Genomic DNA, 11,877 nt, shown 5'->3' with positions numbered 1-11,877 from the left:
CTTATTAGTGGATATAAAAAGCTGATGGGAAAGAATAAAGAAGGAAGCATGTTTTTCTCAGTAGTGCTCTGTAGATAGACAAGAGGAAAAGAGCACAAATAGAAATAGAAGAAATTCCAGGTAGACTTAAGGAACAAGTCTATATTGTATGGATGGCCAGATCCTGGACCAGGTTAACTAGAGAAGTTGTGAAGTTTTCATCCTGAGGAGATATATGAAGCCCAACAGGACAAAGCCCTGAGTAACTTGCTCTATTTAGAAGGTGAGAGAAGGCAATTTCATGAGATGCCTTCCAACCTCAAACATTTCGGTATTTTATGAAAATTCGTATGAAAAGTTTTACATTGCTATTTTTTTTAATTTATTTTATTTTACAGGATTCCATTTCTTCTCTTGAAGTCAGGTTTGTCCTGTATAGGCCCTCTGTTGTAATCCCTTTAACCTGCCAAGCGTGCTTCACATTCTGGAACATTAACAACTATACCACTAAATAATAAGGGCTTATTATATCTGACCTCCCTCAAGAACTCTAATATAAATCTAGATCATAAACATACAAAACATGGCATATGTCAAGCCTTATGAATACATATAAATATTAATTAACTTATTGAATTCTTGGCTACACATTGAGAGTGTTAACATTTGAACAGGAAAATCAAAATATTCAAGAAAATCAAAGTATTCTGCCCATGTACTTAAAAATAATTCATAATTTAAAAAGTAATTTTCACACAAGAAAAGCATTATGACTATTAAAATATTAATTCCTGTGGGGTAATTCAATCTTCTCATTGTAATAAAAGGTTATTTGAAATTAAAACCGAAAATATGTTGAGAAGAAAGGTACCTAAACTTTAAGAACAGATTTAATGTAAGTGTTATTAAAAATTATCAGATATTTCAGTGATCCTTAAAAGAGAGGTTTAAAGTATCTTAGGAAGAAGTTGAAAATCTCTGAAATCTCTCCCCATCTCAACTGCAATATCAAATATAATACTGAATAAAAATTCATAGCCCATATCTTCCTAGAATATAGCTGTCTGATTTTTTGACATCCCCTAGTTTAAATTCTGGGATGTATTCAACCATTGTAGAGCAATTTGAGACTGATTTTTTAGGGCCAACTTAAAGCCAGTTTGTTGGACTTCCCTCACAGATTTTTTTTTATTTGTTAGCTTTAGATAGTCCTTTGGATTACATTTAATCTCTTTCAATAGGTTATATACATAGTTGTAAACTATCAAATTTTCAAATTCAAAACAAAACAAAAGAAAAAAAAAATCTAAGCTTCCAGGCACTGGAAGTTAATCAACTGCTAAATTATCTTAAGTTTCCAGAGTAGTCCCTTGGACAGATTTGAACCAGGTCACTCAAAAGTTTCCAAAGTGATATGTGAGCTCAACACAGGTTAGGAAACACTCCCAACAGAAAGTTATCCTGTGAATAATTTGTTTTAAAAGTTATGGAGAAATTAATAATAGATACGCATTTAACACTGCAAGTTTGATCTTAATTCTAAAGAACTGTCCTTTTATGTTTAAATAACTGGTACTGATGACCCACCACTAAAGAACAATACTCAAATTTTCACCTGAGAGTTCGTGTTCTCAGTCCTGTGATGTCCATCTGACTTCATTATGAATTGATTAGACAATTAAAATATGAGAAGAATGTGTAAATGTTTCTAGGGCTCATTTCATTCTGGATTTCTCCTTGGATAAGATGACTTCAAAGGTAACAGTCCAAGTTCAGGAAAAGTAGCAGAAAAGTTTGTGGAAGACTGCAGATGGAGAAATCTGACCACCAACTTTAACAGTAGTTACTCAGTAGACTAACATAGCTGTCAAATCAAATCACATTACCAGTTTTTGTTTTTTCACACTTACTACTTAAAATGAAGTGAAACTGTACCCGTATTGTCGGTATCCATGGTACGTGGATACACGTCATCCACTTGGACTTCTGCAAAGCCTTTGACATGGTCCCTCACCACATCCTTCTCTCTAAATTGGAGAGGTATGGATTTGAAAGATGGACTGTTCAGTGGATTAAGAACTGGTTGACTGGTTGCAGCCAAAGGGTTGTGATCAGTGGCTCTATGTCTGGGTGGAGGCCAGTCATGAGTAGTGTCCCCCAAGGCTCAGTCTTGGGACAGGTGCCCTTCAATACCTTTATCAATGACATAGATGATGATGGCATCGAGTGCACCCTCAGCAAGTTTGCAGACAACAGCAACCTAAGCAGTGCAGTAGATACATTGGAGGGAAGGGAAGCCATCCAGAGGGACCTGGACAGGTTAGAGAAGTGGACTCAGGTGAACCTAATGAGGTTCAACAAGGCCAAGTGCAAGGCATTGCACTTGGGCTGGGGCAATCCCAGATATTTATACAGACTGGAGGAAGACCACCTTGAGAGCAGCCCTGTGGAGAAGGACTTGGGGTCCTTGTGAACAAGAAGCTGGACATGAGCTGGCAGTGTGTGCTTGCAACCCAGAAGGCCAACTATATCTTAGAATCATAGTATAGAATCACAGAATCATAGAATCATAGAATGACTTGGGTTGGAAGGGACCTCAAGAATCATGAATCCCCAAACCCCCTGCCACAGGCAGGGCCTCCAAGCTCCATATTTAATACTAGACCAGTATTCCCAGGGCCTCATACAACCTGGCCTTGAACACCTCCAGGGATGGGGCATCCACAACCTTTCTGAGCAGTCTGTTTCAGCTTCTCTCCACTCTCTCTGAAAAAAACTTCCACCTGATATCCAGTCTAAATCTTCCCTCCCTCAACTTAAAACCATTTCCCCTTGTCCTGCTGTTATCTACCCTTTCAAAGAGTTGACCTGGGCTATATTAAAAGACTTGAACTTGGGTTGCAATAAAAAAGGGATGGCCAGCAGGGAGAGGGAGGTGATTGTTCCCCTCTACTTGGCTGGAGCACCTCTCCTGTGAGGAAAGATTGAGGGAACTGGGCTTGTTTAGCTTGGAGAAGAGAAGGCTCTGGGGAGACCTCATTGTGGCCATCCAGTACTTGAATGGAGCGTATAAACAGGAGGGGAATGGCTGTTTATGAGGGTTATGAGGGTGGACAAGGGGGGAAGGTTTTAAACTGAGACAGGGGAGGTTTAATTTAGATGTTAGGAGGAAGTTTTTCACCCGAGGGTGGTGACACACTGGAACAGGTTGCCCAAGGAGGCTGTGGATGCTCCAACGCTGGAAGCATTCAAGGCCAGGCTGTACTTGGCTCTGGGCAGCCTGTTCTAGTGGTTGCCAACCCTGCCCATGGCAGGGGGGTTGAAGCTAGATGATTGTTGTGGTCCTTTTCAACCCAGGCCACTCTATTATTCTATGAATTTTTCCTTTCTTCAAGTTTTATACAACATATGGAAAATTCTATCATCCAAGACTCCATGGAGCTTTATTTCTTGAGCATGTTAATGCTAAAACTTGTCTTGCCTATATAGGCATTCTGTAGACTGTTTCATATCTTTTCATTTGAGTTAGTAAATTCACATTGCACATTGCATAAAATTCTAGTCTATCTAATTGTTCTACACGATCTCTGGTATGTACATTCCTGAGTAACAAGTTGTATTCACTGGTCTACTGTAAGTTTTAGAGGTTTCTCAGACACGGCAGTTCCATTTAATAGAGCTAGCATGAGCTACGGGTGTTAGATCTTCCAAGAACTGTATCCTGGGCCAGTGCGTTTATTGTTAGCATAGTCTGACTCTGCCGAGACCATAGCAAACCTCAGACCTGTCTTAAGACGCTTAGGCATGCATCTTCAATACAGACTCAGTATTATCAAACAGTTTCTTTTTTCCACATAGCTTAAATTTTCCTTATATTTCTGTGCACTCAATAATGAATATAAGAAATATCCCGGCAAAACAGAAGGGATAGTAATGCACGCAGTACTGAAAAATGTATTCCAAATATAGGCAGGAGCCAAGAGGTGAGACTTGAAGGAAATTATTCTTTCTTAAACTTAGCCTGCAGCAAAAAATATTTCTCCAAAAAAAAAAAAAAAGGATTGTTTTTCGGAATAGGAAGACATACTAGATCACATTTTCTTTAGGAGATGTCCAGTCCTATTCAATTTCTTCTTCTTCCAAAGGATTTGGAAATATGCCCATACTTCAGTTAGATATGAGTTAGATATTCTCATAGGCAAACAATTTATATATTTATCCATCCTACAGCAATAAAATGTTTCAGCAGAGAGGGATGTATCGTTGTTGCTGTATAACTGACATGTTAAAAGTTTTATGGAGAGGAATATGCCAGAGCACATCATACTTTTAAATGATATATGTCAGATGCAGAATATCTTTAAGGGTTCAGTGGCAGCAACAGAACCAAATCTAATGCTGCAGGACAGAGAAGCAACACAGATTTTTAGCTGTAGGCAACATTATGCAGAAGACAATTTTAGATTAGACAAGAAAATGACCCATTTAGCAGAAGCCTTTTACATAAGAAATTTTTTGGAATGTTTAAAGCTAAGAAATAATTTAGTTAGTGAGATTTGTTTGATTTGGAATCTGAAATTTATTCCCATCTTTGAAAAATTCTCCAGCATACTTTCTTTTTCTCTAGAACTTTTTTCAGGTGCTGGCATACTTTGCTACATTCAGTAAACGTGACCCACTGTTAATGGCTACCAGCACAGTAAGTAAAATTAATATCCACCTCGCATACATACAAAAGTCTCTGCCTCATCTTGTAAACTGAACAGCTTACTGGTTCTGGTTTTGATTCTTTGTACAATGACTTGATACTCCTTCTGACACTAGTAAAAGTGATTCCTTTTTTTTTTTTTTTTTTAATCACATTCAGATGAAATATATTATTTCATGTTATTTTTGCTAAAAGTTTAAATAACTTGCTGATTTTTAATATAAAAACCAAGCTTACAAAACTGATAAAATTTTTCTATTTCATTTTTACCCTTCCATTAGGTTGTTGAAGTTAACAATACTTCCCTCCCTTAGATTTTTCTTTTCAAAACTGAGGAAACAGTTTCCTCATCCACTTTTCCTGTCACATATTTCAAGCCTCTAATCATATTTATGGCCCTCTACTGAGATTGCTCTGTTTTGTTCATATGTCTGTTCTACTAAGAACCAAAAAAAAAAAGTAGGAATACTACTACAAATTATCTCTCAGAATTGCTACACAGGGGGACCTGCTCTCTACGCTCTTACTATTACAGTCCAGTATGCATTAAATCTGCATTTAAACAATTTTCAAATACATCTACGTATATTTTGTAGACAGATTTTGAATGCTCTATAAAACTAGACAATAGATGAAGGTTATACCTACATAAAAGTATCTAAAGTTCCTTTTATTTTACATGACACATTTTTATCTTTTATTCATTTATGTGTTTATGTATAAGATTTTTTGTTCCATGTTGACGGTGAAAACATCTTAGTAAGCAGAATTAATCTGTAGATCTTTCTAAGTCCTGAGAATGATAACAGAAATATCCCCAGAATGTAAATTAGAAAAACCTCAGTCTTCTTCCACTGCAGACCTCCAGCTCAAGGTCAAGAAAATTTCTTTTCTTTAAATCATTAGAGTTATATGGTAAATGTGGTACCCCGTGGACCATGAATTTAATAAGTATTTGACTTCCAAGAATGAAAGATAACCTTACCATATTCTCATCTCTAAAGTAGACTAAGTATCTAGCGAAGTTGTAAACCCTCTTCTAAGTAACTCAGAACATAATTTTAGTCAATCCATTATAAACTCTACCATTTCACCTCCCAGGTAGCTAATTTGGTGTGTTTAACTACTTTTAGTCCTAATGTCAATGGCACAAAATTTAACATGCTAAATTAAGTAAAAAAACAAACAAACAAACAAAAAAAACAAAAACCAAGCCAGTAGTCCTAAACTCAGACTAAGTTAATTAATAGATTCACTAATAAGAAATCAGTTAGTTTAGTGAAAATTTTAAATTGACACTGTTTAGCTGTGTTTAAGTCTTTGGAAACCAGGTTCTTCATATTGCTTTAATGTGATTAGAATATAATTGCAAATGCCACTGCATTTTATTAAAGTTTTTTTTTCTAAAAACATGCATTCATGCATTTTGTTCCATTCTGAAAAGGAGTTTGATTGTGAAAAGAACAGTGCATTTCCACTACTCTCTCCATTGTACTTTGTAAACCTATACTTTTCTAAAACAATTTACTCTTTATTTCAGTGTCTTTCCTTCCTGCAGTTTTATATCTGAAGTTTCTCTGTGAGGAAAAAGACCTTGATTACGAAGAAAGAGCTGCAGGTCAAAAGAAGGCACACCGACATGCTTAGCATGTAAATCTCAGCATTTCAGGAATAGCTTTGTTAGTTCTGGCAGCCAGTGCTTAAAAGCAGAGCTGCACATTGCTCAAGATAGCCACATGTCTTATTTTATGTGAAGGGAACATAATGTCATAGGTTTCTTCTTTTCAATTGTGTGTGGATATTTGTGGAAATGAATGTATTTACAGAATTACACTGTGCATCTGCTGGTGCCAGATCTTATAACAATGTCCAAGCAGATCTGTTTCTTCCTTAGTTCTTTCTCCCATAACCATTTTGTTAAATATTACTCTTGTGAACTTTTCCTTTCTAGAATCATTTACGCTTTCACTAGATCCTCTGGACACTTTACCATTTGTTTCTCTCCCAGCTGGATCTGGATCCAAAAGTACTATATCACATATAACTATCACATCAAAAATATATCTCATTATGGCCTTTGTATCTGTTCCTTTCTTATCTCATTTCCCTGTCCCAAAGTATAAATAAAAATGAGAAGATATCAATTACACTGAAAAATTCGATGCTTGTTTTCCCACTTCACTTTCACTGTTTACATTGATGTATGTACAAATATTTAAATATGAATATATTGAATCCACATATACATCTTTTGAGCAATCAATAGGGTTATGCTGACAACTGTTGTACAGTGATCATATTGATTTTTAGAATTCAGAATAAAAAATTGCTATATAGAATACCTTGAGTTGGAAGGGACCCAGAATTCAAACAAGAAGTCCAACTCCTGGCTTGACACAGGACAGCCCAAACTTCAAATCATATTTCTGAGAGCAGTGTCCAAATACTTCTTGAATTCCAGTGATCTTGTTGCCCCGACCACTGCCCTCAGGAGCCTCTTTCAGTGATCAACCACCATCTTCATGATGTATTTCTATCATACATCATTTGGAGACAAGCAGCTTTCTGAACATTCTCCACTAACTGGTCGATAGTTCCAGTAATAGCAAGAGGGTCCCCCCTTTCTAAAGGGTTGAGACCCCCTGCCCAATAGGCAGCCCTCTGTGTTAAGGACCAGGGAGCACGATTATTGCCAGTGGTTAAAAATACTCCTGGTCCCCAATAACCTTCAGCTTCTTTCTCTGTTAGTAGGATCTGGTCTCCGCCAGTGAGACTAGCTCTCCAGACGTATTCTGTTTCAGACTCCTTTGGGGAGCGGCTGAAATCCTTTTTCAGTTTGGCCAGTTCAGTGGCCGAAAAGGGAATTTCCTTAACATTCATTTGAGGATCTAGATCCTCACTGTTATCGAAAGTATATTCAGTTTTTATCAAAGGACGAATGTGTGCTGGAGAGGCCTCTAATTTATCTAGCCTTTCCTTCACCTCTTGTAATTTCCCTTGAGGATAAACTTTTTCTTGCGGTGCACTGTGGATAACAGTGTCACCGGTGTCCTTACACGTAATCAGCTCCTTAAAAGCTGTTTGCAACAAAACCGAATTATGTTTTTCTCTTTCTAATTGATCCTCAAGACTTGTTATTTGGCTTTGCAGAGATTTTACCAATTCTTGCGTCACTTTAACCGATTCCTGTAATGCTTGAATAGTCTGGGTTTCCGTAGAGTTCTTCTCCTCTCGGAACTCCACAGCTGCTTTTAAAGCAGCACCGAGTACAGCACAAATAAAAGATTTCCCTTTTCCATCCCGAGTACGAGCCTCATTTTGTAAAACACGAATACGGTCTGAAACACTTTGCAAATTATACCAGTTCTGTCGTGCCCAATCCACCCCTGATACAGAAGGCCGAGCACCATGCTTTTCTAAAAGATCAAATAATACATCTTCACTTTTCATACTGGCCATACTGTTGCTCATTCCCAAATACACAGAAAGATATACACTGAGAGAGGAGGTACTCCTATTCAAAAGTACAAATAACTCCTTATTGCCTCTCCCACGGAGGCGCACCACACCTAAAGAAATGTAAATGTTCCTATCGCGCCTCCCTTTGTTGAGGAAAGCACAAGGACAAAGAGACTAAACCAACTTAAAATCGCTCCTAACTTCCCTGCGAAGCCACACAAAAAACTGCAAACACCACACCAAAGCAAGGCACACTTCGGTTTCAAAATCCGCAGTTAATTTTAAGCTAACACAACACTTTCTAGGTTTCAACAAAGTGAATAAACTTCTTGGAGAGGCGCACACGTTTTTTTAAGTCAAAAAACGTGTATCTTACTTCCCCAAGAGGCGCACACGTAGAGAGGGGTTCACAAAATGCAGAGGTCTTCCCGAGGAGGCACAAACGTATTAAATAAATACAATTAAACAAAATTCATACATCCTCAAGAGGTACACACATAAATAGTAAAGTTTCAGAGTATGAAGCGATCTTCCTGGAGAGGTGCTCACGTCTAAGTTATCAAAAAGTATCGCTTCTTGCAACTCCAGGAGGTACACACAGAAAGTTTCAGACTATTATCTGGAAGGACAACACTCTCACGGCAGGTATCCTGCCGACTACGCCATAAAAAATGTCTCACTCCAATTTATAGGAGGGAGAGGAGGTTCTTTGAAATATGTATGCCCGGCGTGAGATTAAGAAACAACGGTTCAAATGTTGGTCCGACCAGTTTATTACAAATGTTAATAAGGGAGATGGGGAAAGGGGAAGACGGACACTATTAAGGATTGGGGTGATGGGGAAAGGGAAGGCGAGCGATAGAAAAGATAGAAAGAGGCAAGAAATGCGTAAAGCGGGGATAGTCACCACCAGGATTCAGCAGCAGTCCCGTTGCACGACGTTCCGATGGTCCGAGGCCGAAGGGCAGGAGCAGTGAGGCCGGTCTTGGGCAACGAGAGGGTGCAGGTCAGGGAGGAAGCAGCAGGTCTCAGGTAGCAGGCCCAGGGAAGTCCGTCAGCAAACGGTCCGTAGAGAAGGATCTGAAGGCAGGAAGCTCGTGTCGTGGTGAGAGATCATGAGAGATCAGCCTCTGTGTTGCGGTGAGAGATCAGCCTCCACGTAGAGATCAGTCTCCATATAGCTGTGGTTGTTGGACCCTCTTTTATCCTCCATTTTCTGCTGCCTACGTGACATTCCTGGGTGCTTGAGCAAGAGTCCTGTGCATACCTCCTGAGATGGCCATTTTCCTTGAGATAAGTCCACACAAAAAGACCGTTTACCGGCCATTAGCGGCAGCTTATCTCTCTCTCGATGCCCCTGGCCTTGTCCATCTGTGCACCTTAGAGGATTTCACAATCCTTAGCCATGACCTGTCCATCAGTGTCCTCAAGACAAAAGATTTCTCTGCCTTTGCCCAGGACTTGCCTGGACTTGTTCCTCAGCAAACTTTGAGTCAAATGATATAAAAGAATAGTCTCTTACAGTGACATAACTCCAATCTATAGTTTCTTTTGTGTGGATTACTTGTAGAACTTACAATTAAGAAATTTCACCCTAAACGAAAAATATTTTCTTAATATTTCATTGACTACATTATAGAAAAACATCGAAATTAAAACAGATTATGATTTTATAATGAAAAACAAGCTTCATGAAGAAAATTCTACTTGCAAATTCTACTAAAGCTTTGCTACCTACATATTATAAAAGTACTCCACATGTAAGCAAGCAGAAAGAGGAATAATGCATCACAGAGCCTTTTCAATCCAAAATTGCACCATCAGTCATCAATCTCAAATTGTTTGAAATAAATGACATTCCAGTTGAATGCATTCTGACACGAAGTCTTCAGAAGCTAAGCTTATATCTTACATATAAAGAAACAAATTATCATAAAAAATCAAAAAATAATTTCTGATTACTTTATTCTTTTGCTTTAATCAAGTTTATGTACAGCGGAAAGTATCAAAACAATTAAATTAATTTTAAGGTGGTTTGACATTTTCTCATATCTTTCCACAGTTTTATCCACCCTCAAAATGAAGTTTAAGGACTATTAGAAAAGGTTAGCCAGAAATATTTTAACCCACTGTAGATGATATGAAGCAATGAAAATATACAACCAACTGGTAATATTTAAAAAGAGTATCTATCACTTCATTCAAAATTCAAATAAACCTTTTTATTAATATTCGTGATCATGACTGAAGTCCAAATTCAAAAAAATGCCGGTCAAGATACAATGAAACTCAAGTATGGGTTTTACTGAAAGAAGATAATGTGGAAAGTATAGTGCTGATACTAACATGATAGAGTCCCAGAAGGGAAAGTGCAAGGCTATAGATAGGAATTACATTCCTTCTGCATTAGGAAATGACACACAGACAGGATAGACCGTACTTCTTTATTCTTTCTCCACAGTGTCTGACAATCACAGTGCAGAGGGGTTTAGAGTCTTACTTTATCCACATACATAACTGAAAGTAGTTTTCCTATGTTGACTCCATATAAGAATGGATCTTATCCATTTGAATAGCATCAACTCAAGTAAAAACCAAACCAAACCAACCAACCAACTAAACAAAGCCAGTACCTTGTGGAAAAGACTGACCAGATAGTGTATGTATGGTTGTGTCTACATGATCCCTAAACAACTGCAGCAAACCTTAGGTTGAAAAGACTTATTGTAAAATCAGTATCTTTCTGTGCTTCACAAATCAGCCCTTTCCTACAAAAAAACAAACAAAAAGATTTCTGTGAAAAAGTTGTTTGTCATCCTGTTTATCATGTCCTGCTATTGCTGACAACCATGGAATTCAGTTATTCCTATGCACAATAAGAGCAGCGGAGATATTAATGCAAACAAAAAAAAGTTTCACATGATATGTTCCAGAAAATATTCTGGAAGATTGATTCAAACCAAAAGGTGATGCTGAAGCTAAAAATATATCTCATGGCTTAAAATAACAGTAAAATTTGATCTTCTGAAGAGAATATGCACAGACTATTTACCTATACTTATTTTCACAGTGTGAAAGAAACTTTAAAATCCAAGTATATATAGACTTCACTACTTCACTAATTATACAGCTTGGTGAATTTACGTATTTGCTGACATATATTCTAGCAATTATATATTCTACTTTGTGTCAGCTGTATAAATCCCCAGGCAATATGAGGTTAAAAAAAAAAAAAAAAAAAAGGGATGTCTCCTCAAATTCGATCTGTCATCTAAAGAAATCATTCAAGGGAAAAAAAAACACTCCTTATTAATATCATCAACCTGCTTAGAAAGAAATCCTTGTGGCTTCGATATTCAATGGATACCATTTTTCAAATGCATCCATCTGGAAAAAATCCCTGTATTCACACTAATAGAATTCTGTTATTAAATTCTGTTATTCAGTGTACTCTAAGGCTAAAAAAAGCTATATAACAACTTTCTACATTGACAATGTAAGATGAAAATACTGCACACCAGTATCCAAAGTTAAAATTAATCATGTATTCCCAGCTTAAAAAGTCAAATTAGTATTTTAACTGTAATGGCAATTTCATTTCTTTTCTACTGAACATGAGTTTATCATCATTATCATAACATACAATGCAGTCAAAGGCAAACTTTGTTTATTTTAGTGGTATTTGGAGGGAAAATGTGACCAAAAAATCAATTTCTGAAAAATACTTTAGA

The sequence above is a fragment of the Gallus gallus genome, chromosome 2, assembly GCF_016699485.2.
Source record: "Gallus gallus isolate bGalGal1 chromosome 2, bGalGal1.mat.broiler.GRCg7b, whole genome shotgun sequence".
In the NCBI taxonomy this organism is placed as follows: Eukaryota; Metazoa; Chordata; class Aves; order Galliformes; family Phasianidae; genus Gallus; species Gallus gallus.
Note: the sequence above shows the minus strand (reverse complement) of the source record.